The 16,665-nt window shown below is 26.9% G+C and overlaps 1 pseudogene; it reads left to right on the top strand.

Moving 5' to 3' along the window:
• The first annotated feature begins 12,071 nt into the window (after window positions 1–12,071).
• Window positions 12,072–16,055, top strand: LOC129951759 (troponin C-like; annotated as a pseudogene).
• Window positions 16,056–16,665: the final 610 nt, after the last annotated feature.

The following is a 16,665-nucleotide window of genomic DNA, read 5'->3' on the forward strand; positions in this document are numbered from 1 at the left end:
CAACTTTTCAAAAAGGAAAAAAGTTGGAAAATATATAGGTCGACAACGTGCTCCAGGAAAATGTGGAACAAACCAGTAACAGCTGCAGCTGAAATTAAAGCTGAAGCACTTAAGCCCCCGTACGACCGCAGCTGAGTTGTGCACAGCTTTGGTATGCAACATGCATTTGAAAAGCGTGTGATGAAAAGCTTTTTTTTGTATTATTTTCGTTTTTCTCATTTTCCTGCCGGGTCGAGATGGTGTGTAAAATATATTTTGGTTTTAGGACAAATTTATGCCGTGAAGTCCATACAGCCGCTGCCATGCCATAGAGCCGTGCTGCTATGCCATCGAGAATGTTGATGCTGACAGGTGAGAATCAGCAGAAAACGGCAATGTGGTCGTTTCTCGCGTTGGCTTTTTTTTGTCGCTACTGAAACGGGAGTGGGGATAAATTGCAGCACCTAACAGATGGGGTAGTAGGTATTTTTATTCTTGTTTGTACCATGGGAAAAGCCAAAAAGAAAATAAATCTTTGGCTTTAGCGGTATTTCTATAAGGATACTTTTTTTTCAGGGTGAAAACTACGGTAGTGTTACATTTATAAAGTGAGATTTGTGAGGCAGAATTACGAAGGAAAAAAAGGGTTTTTCTTTTATTTTAATTTATTCGCAGAGAAATTATTTGATATTTATTATTTTATTTTAAATAAAAGGGTTTGAAAATTAATATAATTCCCACAATACACTAATTTCCCATTTAAATGAGTTAAACCAAAGATTAAATAAAATTACCATCCAAGTCTGTTTTTATATGTATTCAATTTTGTTTTAATTTCATATTTAATCACATTAAATTGAATGGCAACCAGTTTATAATAAAAATGGTGGTTCCATTAGCAGCTTGTGTTATAACCAAAAAATCCTTTTTTAAATATTTTACACTTTAATTATGAATGGAAAATATGAGAGAGGTTGGCATTAAGGCAGATTATGTGGTCAGTATTAAATGACCAAAAGCGAATAATTCAATTTAATTGAGTGCTGATGATTATCATTATGATTGAAATGACAGTTGTTGAGTTTTTTTAATAATTATTTGTTTGATTTAGGAGTCTCTCATTTATGTGCAGATGTACATATTTGAAGAGCAGATAGAGTTGTATTAATAAACTTTAAAAGAAAAATTATGGATTTCATCTCGAAAAAAATTTAAGTAGGGAGTAGGGAAAACTGTTGTACAGTGAGATTGATCTGTACAACAAAAACTAATTTTTAACTACTAAATTTATATTAACGAAAATACAAACTTGTTTCGGCGAAGAATACTCTTGATATCATGAAATTGATTCACGATAAAGTAGATTTACAATCTTATAGTATCTTAATAAATTAACGCTCTAGATGGGTCTAACTTGCCATATTTTGCCAAGTTTATCTCGTAAAGTAGATGTTCTGTTAGTGTGCTTTTAACAACTCCAAAAGATCATCTCGAAAGGCTTTCTGTTAAGTAGTTGAAGTGAAATCAATTGTTTAATTGGTGCTTTGGAGTGATAAAATGTTTAATTTGTTTCAACCTATGAAAAATAAATCAACCTCAAACTGCTTAACAACAAACGACCCAAAAAGTTCTTTGATATCATGTCGACAAAGCTTAATAGTTGATTAGTGACAAATAACGCAAGAAACCATTCAACAGAGATCAGTTTGGAAGCCCTATATGTACAAGTATAGTTAAGTGAAAGAACAATTATTAGCAAATAACATGTCAAAAAAACAAATTATTTTGTAAAAACTAATCAAGAGTTTAAAACGTTTAATTAACATCAAGTTAGTTTGCTATAAAACTTATATTATAAACAGTTGTAACCTGTAGTAAAGAATTTGACTTAAATGAAAACTGATTTGTAAAAGGAAATAGAACCACAAAATATATTTCACAACAAATTAACGCTTAATTAACTAACAAATATATAACTCAATTATTTGAAAAATGTTTTTCAGGATTTTTTGCCAAGTTGCAAGTGTTTAAATTTTTGGTTAGATACATATGCTTTTAGTATTCAGTTGTTTGGTGCTTATAAATAAATATATGTACATAAGTTTTACATATAAAATATTCTCCCGTTTTTTAGATATATAATTTTAAATAAAAATAACCATTTTTTTTAAATCCAAAAATCGATCCCGGAACCATTTAAAAAAAAAACAACTTTAATACTTTGAATTTTTCAAAGGTTTTTTAAACGAAAACTTTTATTTTAAATAGTCTTCTTATTGGGCAAATGTTACTTTTCAAGCTGTCATCTCTTCACATATACATACATACATAGTAAAAACTACATCATTATTAAAAACGATGCATGCTTTAAAAACTCACTGTAATTCAGTAATTTGGATTCCTAATTCGAAGTTTCGAAGGAAAACTTTCCTTTAAAGAAAATGATATTTCAACCGTCATGGGCATTTGGCTTCCCCTTCACAGTGAAATAACCAGTGAAACTCTTTTTAAAAAAAAAAAAACCTTATTTCATGTTGTTAAAAGTCTTTTTTTAAAACGGCGTGAAGAATATTAATATATGTTAAGATGTGCTGTCATTAAAAACTTTGTTGATTTTTTTAAGGAGCCGTTTATAAACACTAAACAACAGTTATTTTTGACCTCAAATCACAGAGGTATGTTAGTTCATAAAAAAGCAAAACCCCAACCTTATACTTTTTTAAGTCTTCAACATAAAGTCAAGTGTATTAAGAAATATTTATTTTCCTTTCCTATTTTTTGTTTTCTTTTTTTTTAAATAAAACGAAATGAAAAGAGAATCATAATGAAGACTGCCCTTGGTGTTTTCATATTGCAAACACACACATACATAATATAAAAGTAGTATAAAGTTTCTCTCTGGAGGCATTCCCTTCGTGATGGCAAAGGCAATGGCATAAGAATAAGGGATACAAAAAAAGCCGAAACGTTGTTGGTTGTTGAGTTGCAGCCTAAGGCCGCACACAAGAATGACTTACACTTAAATTTTCAATTTAAAATAGTAAACCCCATTCCCACAAAAGAGGCCCAGTGACTCTCTGACTCTAAAGACAAAAAATAAAAATAAATAAAATAAAACACAGCAAAAGTAAATGACAGTAATACGTACTGTGCTCGCAAAAGAAGGTTAAGTTAAGGGTACAAACAGAAAAAAGAAGGAATTCCAAGAGTATGTCCCTGTTGCTCGAAAATATCCTTCAGGCTATGTGTAGTTTGATTAGAATTGATGTGAGCACGATAGAGAAATTGTACATAGAATACAAAATTTATATCACGAGTCAAATAAAGTGATAAAAATTCCCTGAGAAATTTTAAAATTTAGGACAAAATCAACAAATGTACATAAAAACAAATTCAAATGGAAAATACATTTTATTCAATTGGGAAGGAAGATTTGAATCTTTGTGAATTGTTGACAAAAAAATGGAGTTTTTGAGAAAAAAACAAATATTTAATTAGTAAAATTCAACAATTTAAGATAGCTACTTAAATGTCAAAAGAATATACGTTATTGGAAGTATGATGATTAAATATGAAACGTTTTTAGGATGATATTTCATGAAAAATGTTATTTATTTCTAAGTAGCATAGAATTCCTTGTTAGAATTCATTTGATGAACGATATCTATGTATTGTACTGGAAGTATTTGAGATTTTGACAATTTTGATTTGGTCCACAAAAGTTCGTTAAGTTCGAGTTGATTAAGCAGAAGAAAAATAATATGGACCTAAGACCATCTTAAAAAAGTTGCTTAAGCGGGTAATGGAAATTAAAACGGTTAATCAGGATCTATGAAACAACAAAAAATGATTTTTCTTTTCTAAAAAATATGTACAGTATTTTTAAGTACAGAATTTTAAAAACAGAATACATTTTTTTTAAGAAAACATCATGATAATTTTTCATCAGCATTCATCATAACAATTACTTACATACATACATACATAAATGGTATCTTCTTCTTAACTGGTTGTTTCTCTCTCACATTTTAACATAATTGTTCTTACCATAATCAACAACTGCACCAAACTAACTCCCAGTAATATACAGTATTTTTAGATACAGTATTTTTAAAATACAGAGTTTTGAGACACAGTATTTTAATTAACATAGTATTTTTAAATACAGAATACTAACCATACAGTATTATGACTATAAGTATTTTACAGTATCTTTCAGAATTTTGACCACACAGTGTTTTAAAATACAGCATTTTGAACCGCTCCCCCAAGATTGATATAAGCAATATTGGCCTCTAAAATCTTACTTCGGTTGGTTACATAACTTTTGTATGAAAATATACTTTATAATGTTTTTTCCAAAAAAATTCAAAACTGTACAGTTACTACAAAATTTTAAGTTAGTGAGAAGCACTCATTAGAGAAAAACCCAATTATCTATCTATCACCGACATTTTTAATTAGCATAATAATTTAATAATGATACTGTATTCAAAATACTTTATCTTAAAATACAGTATTTCAAAATACTGTAGGTTAAAAATACTGTATGATCAAAATACTGTATTTCTTAATTCTGTATATGAATATTCTGTATTTCAAAATGCTGTTAATAAGGCTGAAAAAGAAAAATCGTTTTAATAATATGTAAAAGTGTGCATTATAAAAATGATTTTTAATTGAATTAATAAAAATGCATTTTCTTCTTCTTAATTGTTTTATATTTCTCAAACATTTTTATATGAATTGTTCTTATCAACATCCGTACAAAACTAATAAATATGTCAAAACTTTCAAGAATTATGAAATACAGTATTTGGACAATACAGCATTTTGTGATGTTGAATTCCGAAATACAGAAAATTAACCATACCGTATTATACGGTGTAATACAGTATAATAGAGTATTTTAAAATACAGCATTTCCACCCGCTCCCGTTTAAACTGTTATTGATAGCAAGGAAAATATTCAACATATGGTTGTTGTTAAAAAAAAAAACAATTTAAGATCGTGTTAAACCGTTTTACGCACATTTATGGAAAACTCACCTATCTTCTGAAGAATACTTTAATAGAAGGACATAGAATTAAAAAAATTGAATATCCTGAAAACTTGATTTCAATCTCCCTTCTCAAACACTAAGCTTTACGTGGACTTCTATATCACTCATTTTGTTAGGCATATCGAATTTTAAATTGTTAGGTATTGTAGCCTTTTTTATATTTGCTTATGGCTCCATAAAATTTTAAATATGAAAATCGTCTCATCACAAAACCCGAATGATAATAAATATAATATATATCTATCCACGACACAATGGAGATTAATTTCCTATTTATTTTGTGGGATTTTATATTTTTTGTTTGGTGGTTTATTTTCTTTAGTAATTTCACCAAAAAATCAATATATACTCAAACCTACACTCAATCAAAAGCCAAACCCGCATCATAAAACAAATCCGCGGCGTAAAATTTTTGTGATTTTTTTTTTACATTTCCTGAATTCTGAATTTTTAAAAACATAAAACTTGTATACACCTACATAAATCCATATGAATGAAGTGTATTTCATTCAAATTAGCTTCGAGGGAAAAAATATAAAAGACAAACTATACCTATCTACCTACAGTACAGAAAAGTCCACATCGACCGGACCATCAGAACAAACCGTATTCATGCAAAATGCTTTATAGACGGAGGGAATTTTTATTTAATTGGCTGGTGGTTGCTGATGCATTTTTCCATCTATAAATAAAAATATAATTTTTTATTTGTTTGAAATTTTTGTTTGTTTTGTTAGTTTTAAAAGATACAAACACATTAACTTGAGCGTTAAATTGAGTTTTCCTTTGATTGAACAACAAAGCTTCAAAATAATAAATGGAAACATAAATTAAATTCTGCTTGGACCACCCACAATGTTGCTACAAACAGGACACGTTAAAATTAAGTTAAACTAATTTTATTGTTTTTCTCTTAATTAAATCTTGTATATGAAATTTCAATCTTTTGCATTTTATTTTTCTTTGACTATCTTACTTCCATATGGACTCACAAAAGATCTTTTTTGAAGTTAAATTTTATAAAAGAAAAACCCGGAAACATAATAATTAATGTACCCCAGGAAAGATGGAAAGATGCAATCAATGTCAATTGAAATAAATTTATTTAGTTTCCATCCCTTTAAGCATCTTGAAAAAGTTTTTTAACGAAATTTAAGTTTAAGTGAATATCAATGCCACTGGCAATAAGTATAAAACATTCCTTTTTTGAATGAAAATTTTGAACTCAAATTGCTTTAGGAAACACATAAAGATTTAAGTTCAAAGTCCATATTTTTGTTTTATGTGGATCTTGAATATTTTTGGTATGAATGTTACTCGTTTGACCAAACATCCCTAAGGCTTATATAAAATGAATTTGTCAATTTTTTTTATTTGTATTTTAAATTGTCTCCAAAAGATTGCACTTAAAAAAATCGTCCATGCTTTTTACGATTACTGCAGTCCTTTTTTACGAAAGATAGTATTAAAATACCCCCTTTTTTAACAAGCATTTAGTATTTTATAACTTGAATTCTTAAAGACAAATTAGATTACACAAATTAAACAAAGGACATTCGATTGCTATATAATTACTTTTGGTGCCTTTAAATTCATTTTATTCCTCCTCCTTGCAATTAAATGAGAAAATTATGCAAATAATTACAAATGAGCAAAAGCTGATACCACTAACGAAGGTCTTACAGAAGTGTTTAAAATGCAATTGTCTTAAAGACGTTTTTAATGTAAAGCATTTGACTAGGACGGATTTCTGTGAAAATAATAAATTTTTAAATGTCTATTATGTTCTTCTGAATGAAATAAAATAAAGACATAGTTAAATGGAAAAACAAAGAAATTACTACGTGCAATATGAAATACAAATTTGAATATATCAATAACAAAATGTTAAATATTTAATTTTAACTAATAAATCTTATTTATTAAGTTGTTAAATAAATTGAAAATTTTACTTCAATTAATCGACTTTTCTAACAATTCTTATTTTGGTTGATTTTTAAAAAGAAGAATTAACTGCCCACTTGCAAATTTTAAAGACAAGCAGAATAGGAAACGAATACGTATTTTTTGGATTTTTTTAAAGTTTAATCGGAACTTATTGTAATCATTGCATTTTAAGGAATTAAAAATTCTACAAATTCTCTATGTATGCGAAGGACCGTACGTTTATAACATTTTAATGTGAAGAAAGGCCTTTTAAGACAAATCTGTGGGTATTTTATTATCAACAGGTTTTAAATCAAAAAAAAATTCCAGGCAAATATTTTTAATTTCGAACTATTTAATTTTTTTCTTATTTTCAAATTAAACAAATTTTATTGTTTTTACTTAATATTAATTAAATCGCTAGTTCCTATTTATTTAGTTTTTAACTCTGAGAGGCTGGGATGCGACCCACACTGATAACTTCCCATCTCGTCTGTCGATTTGACTTGCTTAAAAGGCTTGCAGGTTTTCGTGTTTTATTTGAAAAAGCTATCAGTTAAATTATTTTAAAAAATTTAAAAATTACCAACAATATTTTGCATAGTTTGATTTTAAAATCTATTTTGGTTAACGAAATTTTTATTCGAAAACAAATTTTTACCAACTTTTAGTAGCATTTCTTAAAAGTTTATAGATCTATTAAAAACAAATAGAAATCAGATGAATGAAATTAATTTGAAGTCAATGTCTTCTATAGTTTGTGAGATATCGTTAACCGAACATCAATTTTTATCAATTTTTCATACTATTTTTTGTTTTTTATGAAAAAACCTACTGATAGATTTTTATACAATATAATATCAATTTGAGTCTTATATCTTCTTTTTAAAAAGATATTTGAGTTGAAAATCAATTTTTATAAACTTTTGTTAAATTTATTAGGTTTTTAATTTTTTTGTACAAAAACTGTCAATTAGATTTTTCGCAAAATTTTACCGAAAATTGAAAACATAATTTTTTAAAAGATAAAAGTAGTTGGAAGCCAATATTTCAAAGTTTTTAAATGATATTTAAGTCAAAATCAATTTTTACCAACTTTGAGTAATAGTTTTTTTAGGTTTTAATTTTTTATAAAAAATTCTATCAATTGGATTTTTCTCAAAATTTTTCCAGATGTTGAAAACCTTATTCTTGGTTGCACAAAATTGTTTTGGAGATGAACTTATGTTTTATTCGTAAAATTTTCGAGTTGACAAATTTTGTTTCAGCTTTTTTGATTTATAGAAAAAAAACGTTACTTTGATATTTTTCCAAAAATTACAAAATTACGTTACAATATATTATATAAAATCTCATTCAAGTTTCTAGCTTTTTTGGTTCGTGAGATATTTAGGGTTAACCAAAACGTCTACCTTTTTTCTAAAAATCTTTTATTTCGACTCTAAGGACCTTGAAACGTCGAGAAATGTCAACATTTTCAATTCGACAAATCGGACTCATTACAATAATTTCCTATGGGAAGTTAAAAACTGTATTAAGGAACATCACATCTTGTTTTTCATTTTAACATTTTTTAAAATGTAACATGAGTTGATTTATCAACAGATAAATGAAATAAAAAATATTTTTATAATCCGGTGTTAAAAAAAATGTCAATGTTGAGTTTTGGTTCTAATACTTCTTAAAAAAGAACGCAACGATCATATAACCGTTTTCAGAAAAAAAAATCAGGATTTTTGGTTATTTTTAGACGATTCAAGATATTTTTCTTTCCTTCTGAACTGGCTAAATTAAAAAAAAACTATCCAAATTTAAAATGCCGTAAGGATAGTATCTTAAGCACAGTTTTTGAAATTTTTGATGACATAACGTCACCCTGTTTTCCTTTTTTTAACCGACGTTGACGTGAAAAGACCAATTGCGTACCTCACTTAAAACAGGTAAACCGTATTACTTGAGCTTCCAAGATTGCCTATCAGATAACCCTTAATCGACATAACTCTGGAAAACAGAGATATTTATTAAGCCGTACATTGCGAATGTAGAATGCTTTCTCTTTCATTTCATTCATTAGGAGAAATAAAGTAAGGTTTTAAATATTACACAAAATGAACAATTTATCATGGACATCGGAGAAAATCTCCGATTGCTAAAACGGGAAAAACCTTGTTGAGAGCGCAAAAACGCGCGAAATTGTCCTCAAGTGTTTTACTTTATAGAAATAGATTTTAGATGATTTTGTTAGAAATATCTATTATTGGTTCTTCAGTTAATTAGTTAATCAATAGAAAGTACTTTTTCAAAACACAACAAATAAAAACGAAACACAAAAAGAAGATTAATCAAGTCTTCTTTATACATATTCTAAATTTTATTTTGAAGTTATTTATAATTTTAAACATGAACTTAAAACAATTTTAATTGTTCTCATAATTAAGTATCCATCATAAAAAGATTACATCAAATTATTGCTTCCGTGACAATAATTTCAAGCTAATATCAACAACACTTTTTAACTATGACGTTCTCTTATACAGTAAACGTTTTTTCCATTTGGATATTTACTTATTATTAAAATTATATAATTTGGTGAAAGCTAACTTGTAAATAATAATTCTTTGGTAAGTAGGTAAGGTAAGATACATTTTTTATAAATATTACACCAAATAATTAAAAACTTTAAAAAAATAATATAAAACCATTATAACAAGAACAATACAATGGTGCTAAATATTGAGTAAATGCTATACAGATTTACAAAACAAACATAATATTGAAATTTTACTACCAAAAGTTCTTGCAAAATACTAAGATCTTATTTATTAAACATGTTTATAATTTATATAAAGTTTAATATAAGGTCAATTTAATTTTAATGTCAATATTAATTGCGATTTGCGTGCAAAGAAATAATTTAATACACGAACACGATTAATAACCAAGTGGTACTAATTATAATACTTAAGTTATAATTTAATTCATAATATTATATCTTCTGAACACAAATTTTCCAATATATATAGATGAACTTTTCCAGAAATTGTTTAAAGTATTTTGCGTTTCAAATCTAATTCAACATGAACAAGTATACTCTCTCGGTTTTCCTTATTTTTGCCTTAATCCTTTCTGTGGTAAATTTTTTAACAATAATTTAAAATCAATAAAAATTTTAATATTTTTTTTGTTGGTTGGGTAGAACATGGCATCAGCTATTAATGCTAAACATACACAGGAATGTTCAATGACAAACTGGAAAAATGGTGGATCTATGGAAATGGAAATGACTGTCCCAATGATGGGAACTTTCCCAGTTAAAGTAAATTGGGATCTTGCTTGCAAGGGAAAAATGTAGGCAGTTGATACTAGCCCAGGATTTGTGGATCTTAACTTAAAAAAGAAATATTTTAATATATAATTTTGATATCTAATGGGTCTGCAAAATCATCATAATATTATATTTCTTACCAAAAAGTAAATAATTTGTTTTAAGTGTTCGTCAATTTTTGTGGTTTTTTCCTTTAGTGAAATTCTAATAAATCAAATAGGAATTTGAAAAAAAACAATACATTTATTCATTTCAAATGGGTTGAGCAGATATTTATTTTAACTTTCCAATGAAAGTTTTTTCTCGAATTCAAAATGTTTGTATTTCTCGACGTCGCTCGTCGTCGGCAATATTTCAAGAATCAGCAGAGTTTTATAAATATAAAAAATAAAAAAAATATTATTCACCTCTAATAGTTTTAGAATAAAAATGATGATGACAGCTCTCATAGTTTTTGACACTTTTTGGTAAAAAACTACTAAATAAAAAAAAATAGTAATATAACTATAATGAAATCATTAATATTAGGTAAGTGAACAACAAACAATAAAAACTTGTAAGTAGTTAGTAAGTAAGTAAGTAACAAATTCATTTATTAATTCAATTATTGTTTAAGATTAAATTTACACATAAATTTTAAAGCTATGGCTAAGCCGGTCAGCCTGGTTGACAAGAACTATAATTCTATAGATAAATTTACAAATTAAACATATTTGCTAACTAAAAGCATCCTATATTTGAAGATAACTTCTAAAAATTTACTTAGTGGTCTCCAGTCGCACTCGTTTAGTATTTTACGGGTGTCTCGCATTGAAAAGGTAACTTGTATTTTGAGAACATTAAGTCAACTAATCATATGCTAAAACTAGTTCTAGATTTTTCTTGAACAAATATCGCAAATACAAAATTTTACCTATAAAGCTTTTCAACATAAAATTCCAATGATTCAAAGCTCAAAAATGTATAAAAACTCATCAAAAAATACATTTCATTGATGTATCACCTTCAAAAAAATCAACAAATAAAATGTACAATGTTTACTAATAAATATAGTCAAAAATACGAGTATGACACATTATGACATTCCATAAATATTATTTTTTAATAATATACAAAATTTCTCTATTTCAAAATTTCTATGATCTGTCATCCGCATCGCCATCATCATCATCAATACGGAATTTATAATAAAGCCAAGAAAATACGGAAGAAAAACCAAAGTAATGTCACCAGTTCGTCACAGTCAATTCTCAAAGTCGATTTTTTCCTTCATTTTTGACTTAAATGTTTCAACATTTTTGAATTTTCGAAAATTCCATTAGCATTATTTGTGAAAAAAAAAACAATATTTGTTTATTATTTTTTCAAAATTTGTTGCTGGGAAAATTTCCTTGGGAAAATTTTAACCAAATACTGATTATCCAAATATACGAGAAAAAATAATCTAAAATATTTTATAATAATTGTTGCATTTTTTGAAAATAAAAATTAATGAAATTAAGTGAAAAATTATTGTTTTTTATTTAAAAATTACTCAAAATACAAGCAACATTAAAATGGTAATGATGCACTAAGTTCTATATGCGTGTCTCTATGGCTATGTAATTTATTATTATTTTTTTTGTTTGTGAGTTTAATAAACTAAAAATATTTTTAACTTTTCATTCAACATGGACATTGGACATCAAATAATCAAGTCGGTGATGATGGCACATCACCATCAAGTTGTACCTATACTAGAACTTGGCGATTGGCCTATGACTAGACTATGGCCGTGTGGAAGCTGAAGCAAATACTCGTCATATTCACCTAGCTCGCTTATTATAAATATTGATTTGTGAACATAAAATAATTTAGTTGGTTGAGGAATATCCGTCGGGACGTGATTGCTTTTTACTTAATTTTATTTTTTCAAAAAGAAAGTCAAGTGAAACGGATTGTGTCTCAACTTAAAATTGTTAAGTTAGAAACGACTTTAATAGTATTGCAGCTTTTTTTTATCGTTTTAATCCTATTAAATCATTTAAAAATGGTAATTTTAATTTTTTTGTTGGTAATTTATTAAAATATTTGTTTGCTCATAATAATTTAAAAAAAACTGTACACATTTTAAAATTGAATGAAAAATGTTTGCTTAAAATATTACAATAGATCAAGAGCGGAATACAATAAATTAATTTACAAAAATACTTATTTAATACTGAAATTTATCAAGAACCACAAATAATGATAAATCATAAAGTGAATATACAACTACCACAAGAAATATCATATATCCAGTTTTTCTTTTCAAATATGTATTGAAAAAAAGAGTCCTTTCAGGCTTAAAAAGTTTTGAATAAAGTGAAATACCATGCCAAAAAATATCAAAATTTTCCTTATTTTTTGGTTCTTAATTTAAATCAAAAATTTTCCGACCGAGTATTATCAATGAAAAGATGGATATCAGAAGGGATACTGCTGGTCAATGAAACCACTTTACGTCATTATTGGATTTTTAACAGTATCTTAATTGCAATCCGACAAAAAGTTTGATAACTTCAAGTCCTTCGTAAAGTATAATTAATTTTTCGTTTTTGAAAATCTCGCTTTACCTAGACTAAGTTTTTAAAAGAAAGTTGTCGATTAAGACTTCTTTGAATGCAAAATACAGTGAAATAGTACTTGAGAATTTTTGGTTTTTGATTTTAGTGATGCAAATTTTGATTTTAAAAAATTCACGGTACTGAAACGTTGGTTAGATCTTTAATTTGGAAAACATTATTTTGCTTCAACTTTATGAATTGATTTGTATTCCGTTATTGTATTCTGTTCGCTTTCTCGAATTGAAAATTCTGACATTACTCGAAGTTTCAAGGTCCATTGAATCTAAATTCAAAGACTTTTAGAGAAATGACTGAGTGTGAGTGTCTTATTTCGTTTGTACGTCTGTAGGTTTTGATACCATTTTTGCCGTCCATATCTTAATATCGACTTCAAATACATTTTGTTATACAGATAATAACACAGAGAGATGATAAAAGGACAAAATATTGTCATTTTGAATAATTTAGAAACAAAAAATGATATTACGTCCCAAATAATTTTAGTCAAGGAAGAAGACGTTTTTGAAAAATTGTAACGGGTTTAAAAAAAAAATTACTTAAAGTTGGTATCGACTGAAATGTCTTGGCAGAAATGAAAGACATTCAGTCAATTTTTATAAAAATCTATTAGTCAGTTTTGTTCATAAAAGTTAAGTTAACGTTAAATAATGGTTTTATAATAATGTCGGAAACAGAGAAAGATATTGAAATAAAACATATGTTTTTGATCATATGCAAAATATACAGTTAGTTTTTTTTTTGAAAAATTCAGTTGACAATTATTTTTTAGAAAACTTGAGAACCTACAGAAGGAACAAAAAAAGCGATAACAAATGGTTTTTGACTCAAGTATTAGGAGAACAAATAAAGTTATTGCACAAAATTCTGAAATTAATATTATGTAGGATATTTAGACAATTCTTAAGATGGGCACGGATGGGAAGTTATCATAATTTTAAAATAAGGACGAAAGCTCACCAAAATAACACCCATTTAATTTCGATTTTCCTTAAAACTCATTTTATGGGAAAACTTTTTATGAGTTTTAAGTTTTTCAAAAATTTGAATAAAATTCTTATTATTCAAACAATATTCGGATTTGAAATACAACTGAAACAAATTTTAGAAAAACTTAAAAATCAAAACCATTTTTCCGTAAATCTAGTTCTGAAAAAATTGAATATTACTGGTTAATTTTGCTGCTGAAATATGTTAAAGGAGTTGGGGACGAAATACTGTATGAATCAAAATACTGTATTTAAAATACTGTATCTCAAAATAGTGTATTTCAAAATACTGCATGATCAAAACGGTGTATCTAAAAATTCTATATTTCGAAATTCTGTATATTAAAATTTTGTAAATACAGGATTCTGAAAACAAAACACTTCTTTCAAAAAGATATCATTATAATTATCCAATTAAGATTATTAAAATTTCCAAAAAAAAATCTCATAAGTACAGGGAAAATTCTGTTTAAAGAAAGCAAGTACACAAAATCTGAATACAAAACATGAAACACTTTCTCAAATGCATATATTTGTACATGAGCCGTTCTTACAATTATGCAAACAGACTTTATGAAACATTTTCACTACGAGCATAAATAACTTTGTAGAATGAGCCTTGTTGTAATTATGGTTAAATATCGTGTCCTTGTTATTTTTGAGTCTTTAAGTAAACATCAAGTTTGATTTTTCTATTTTCATATTGTAAGAGAACTCTTTAATATCTACCAAGAAAAATTACTTTATAATTACAAAACCTGTATTTTCAACACAAATGTTTTGTTAAAAAGCATTTTAAAATTTATTGCGTTATTTATGTATTTACCTTATTTTTATTATAAATTAAAACGATCTTTTTTTTAATCATATGACATTTATTTGGCATTCTATAAGCCTCATGATTTATTGTGTTGTAGCACAATTTTTGAAACACAAAAACTTGAAAAATTAACAAAAAAAATAATGTGTTTTTAAAAAGAAAAAATCATGTTGAAGTATTAAATATTGTTGTGAACAAAAAGAAAATTAAATTCCAAAATGAATTATTGTCTGTGCCTAATGGATATGATCATTGAAATGAGTTGTTTATGATTGAAAAAGTAGAATTTTCGGCATATGGAAACACTCATAAAGGAATAAGTTGACCATACAATTAATTTTCAAGATCAAGAAGGCTACATGTCTTGTTAAGCCGTTAAAAATGTTTTATTACCACAAAACTGAGTTATATAGATAATAAATCATTATTTTCTATTGGATGTTTAAGATTTTATTCTTTAATATGTTTATTTTAGTTTCAACCACTTGGCAAGGAATCTTTTAGTCACAAGGTAGAATAGAAAAAACTTAACAATTAAATTCACAGATGTTTGAACATCACGCTCAAATTCTTTAGAAAATGTTTGTTCATTGCATTTTCGCTATTTTTGGACTTTGACATACACTTTTTTTCGTTAAGCTTCAAATTAAGAATACATGACCCAATGTCGAAGAAGAAAGAATTTATGATCTTGTTACGTATAAGCTTACATTTTTTTAATTGGCTTCTTGAGTTAATTAAGATTGTTTTCACTTATAATTCAATTTTTAACTTTTCAGGAAGATGATGAGAAAATGGATATCATGCGTAAAGCATTCCAAATGTTCGACACCAGCAAAACTGGTTTCATTGAAACGCTGAAAATTACTACCATTCTCAATACGATGGGTCAAATGTTCGATGATAAGGAACTTCATGATTTAATTGAAGAAAATGATCCTGATGATACTGGAAAAGTTAATTTTGATGGTTTTTGTAATATTGCTGCACACTTTATTGAAGAAGAAGATGCTGAAGCAATTCAAAAAGAACTAAAAGAAGCTTTTCGTTTGTACGATCGTGAGGGAAACGGTTATATTACAACATCGACGCTGAAAGAAATTCTAGCGGCTCTTCGGATTTGGATGGAATTATTGCAGAAATTGATACAGATGGATCGGGAACTGTTGATTTTGATGGTGAGACACACATTTAAAAAAAATATAATTTTAAAAAATAATGCAACTTTTGTTTTGTTTTCTTTTAGAATTTATGGAGATGATGACTGGAGATTAAGTCGAAACAATTAATTTTGTAAATGACCTAGATAAGAAGACACTTTGTCAAAGAAAAAGAAAAATATTCATATAACCAGTTTCCTTTTAATTTGAAATCTATAAGGGAACAGAAAAGTTTATAAATTTTTTTGAGTTAAAAGAGCTTTAGAATTTTTGTAAGAACTATGGTATCTCAAAATATTTAATTGCCTCGATATTTTATATCATCCAATATAATTTTAACAAATTTGACAGCTGAAGAAAAATAACCAACAAAACCCTTCGAACACATTTGCTCAGTATTACAGCATTTTTCTTTAAACGTTTGACAGAATTGATCACTATTTAAGTATTTCTATCCAATTCTGAATTTAAATCCTAAACCACTTTTTTCTATCTAAAATATAAACTGTAGATTTTTCAGGTTCAGAATGCTTTTTCGAAAATGTGATAAATATTCTAAACTGTCAACATGTCACTACACAAATGGTGCTGAATTTAACTGACACCTCACAAATAGTTAATTGGTTTCAAAAATGTCCCTTCAAAAATGATAGAAAATTCAAAAATTGGCGTAAAAAAATCAAAAAAAAATGAGAACTGGCTATTTAGCCTTAAAAACCTGGTTAACCTTACTTGTTAAAAGGACTCAAATTAAGATCCCGGTATAAGTTTACAATTGTCATTTTTGCAAAGTCGTTTTA

Source organism: Eupeodes corollae, chromosome 3, assembly GCF_945859685.1.
Source record: "Eupeodes corollae chromosome 3, idEupCoro1.1, whole genome shotgun sequence".
In the NCBI taxonomy this organism is placed as follows: domain Eukaryota; kingdom Metazoa; phylum Arthropoda; class Insecta; order Diptera; family Syrphidae; genus Eupeodes; species Eupeodes corollae.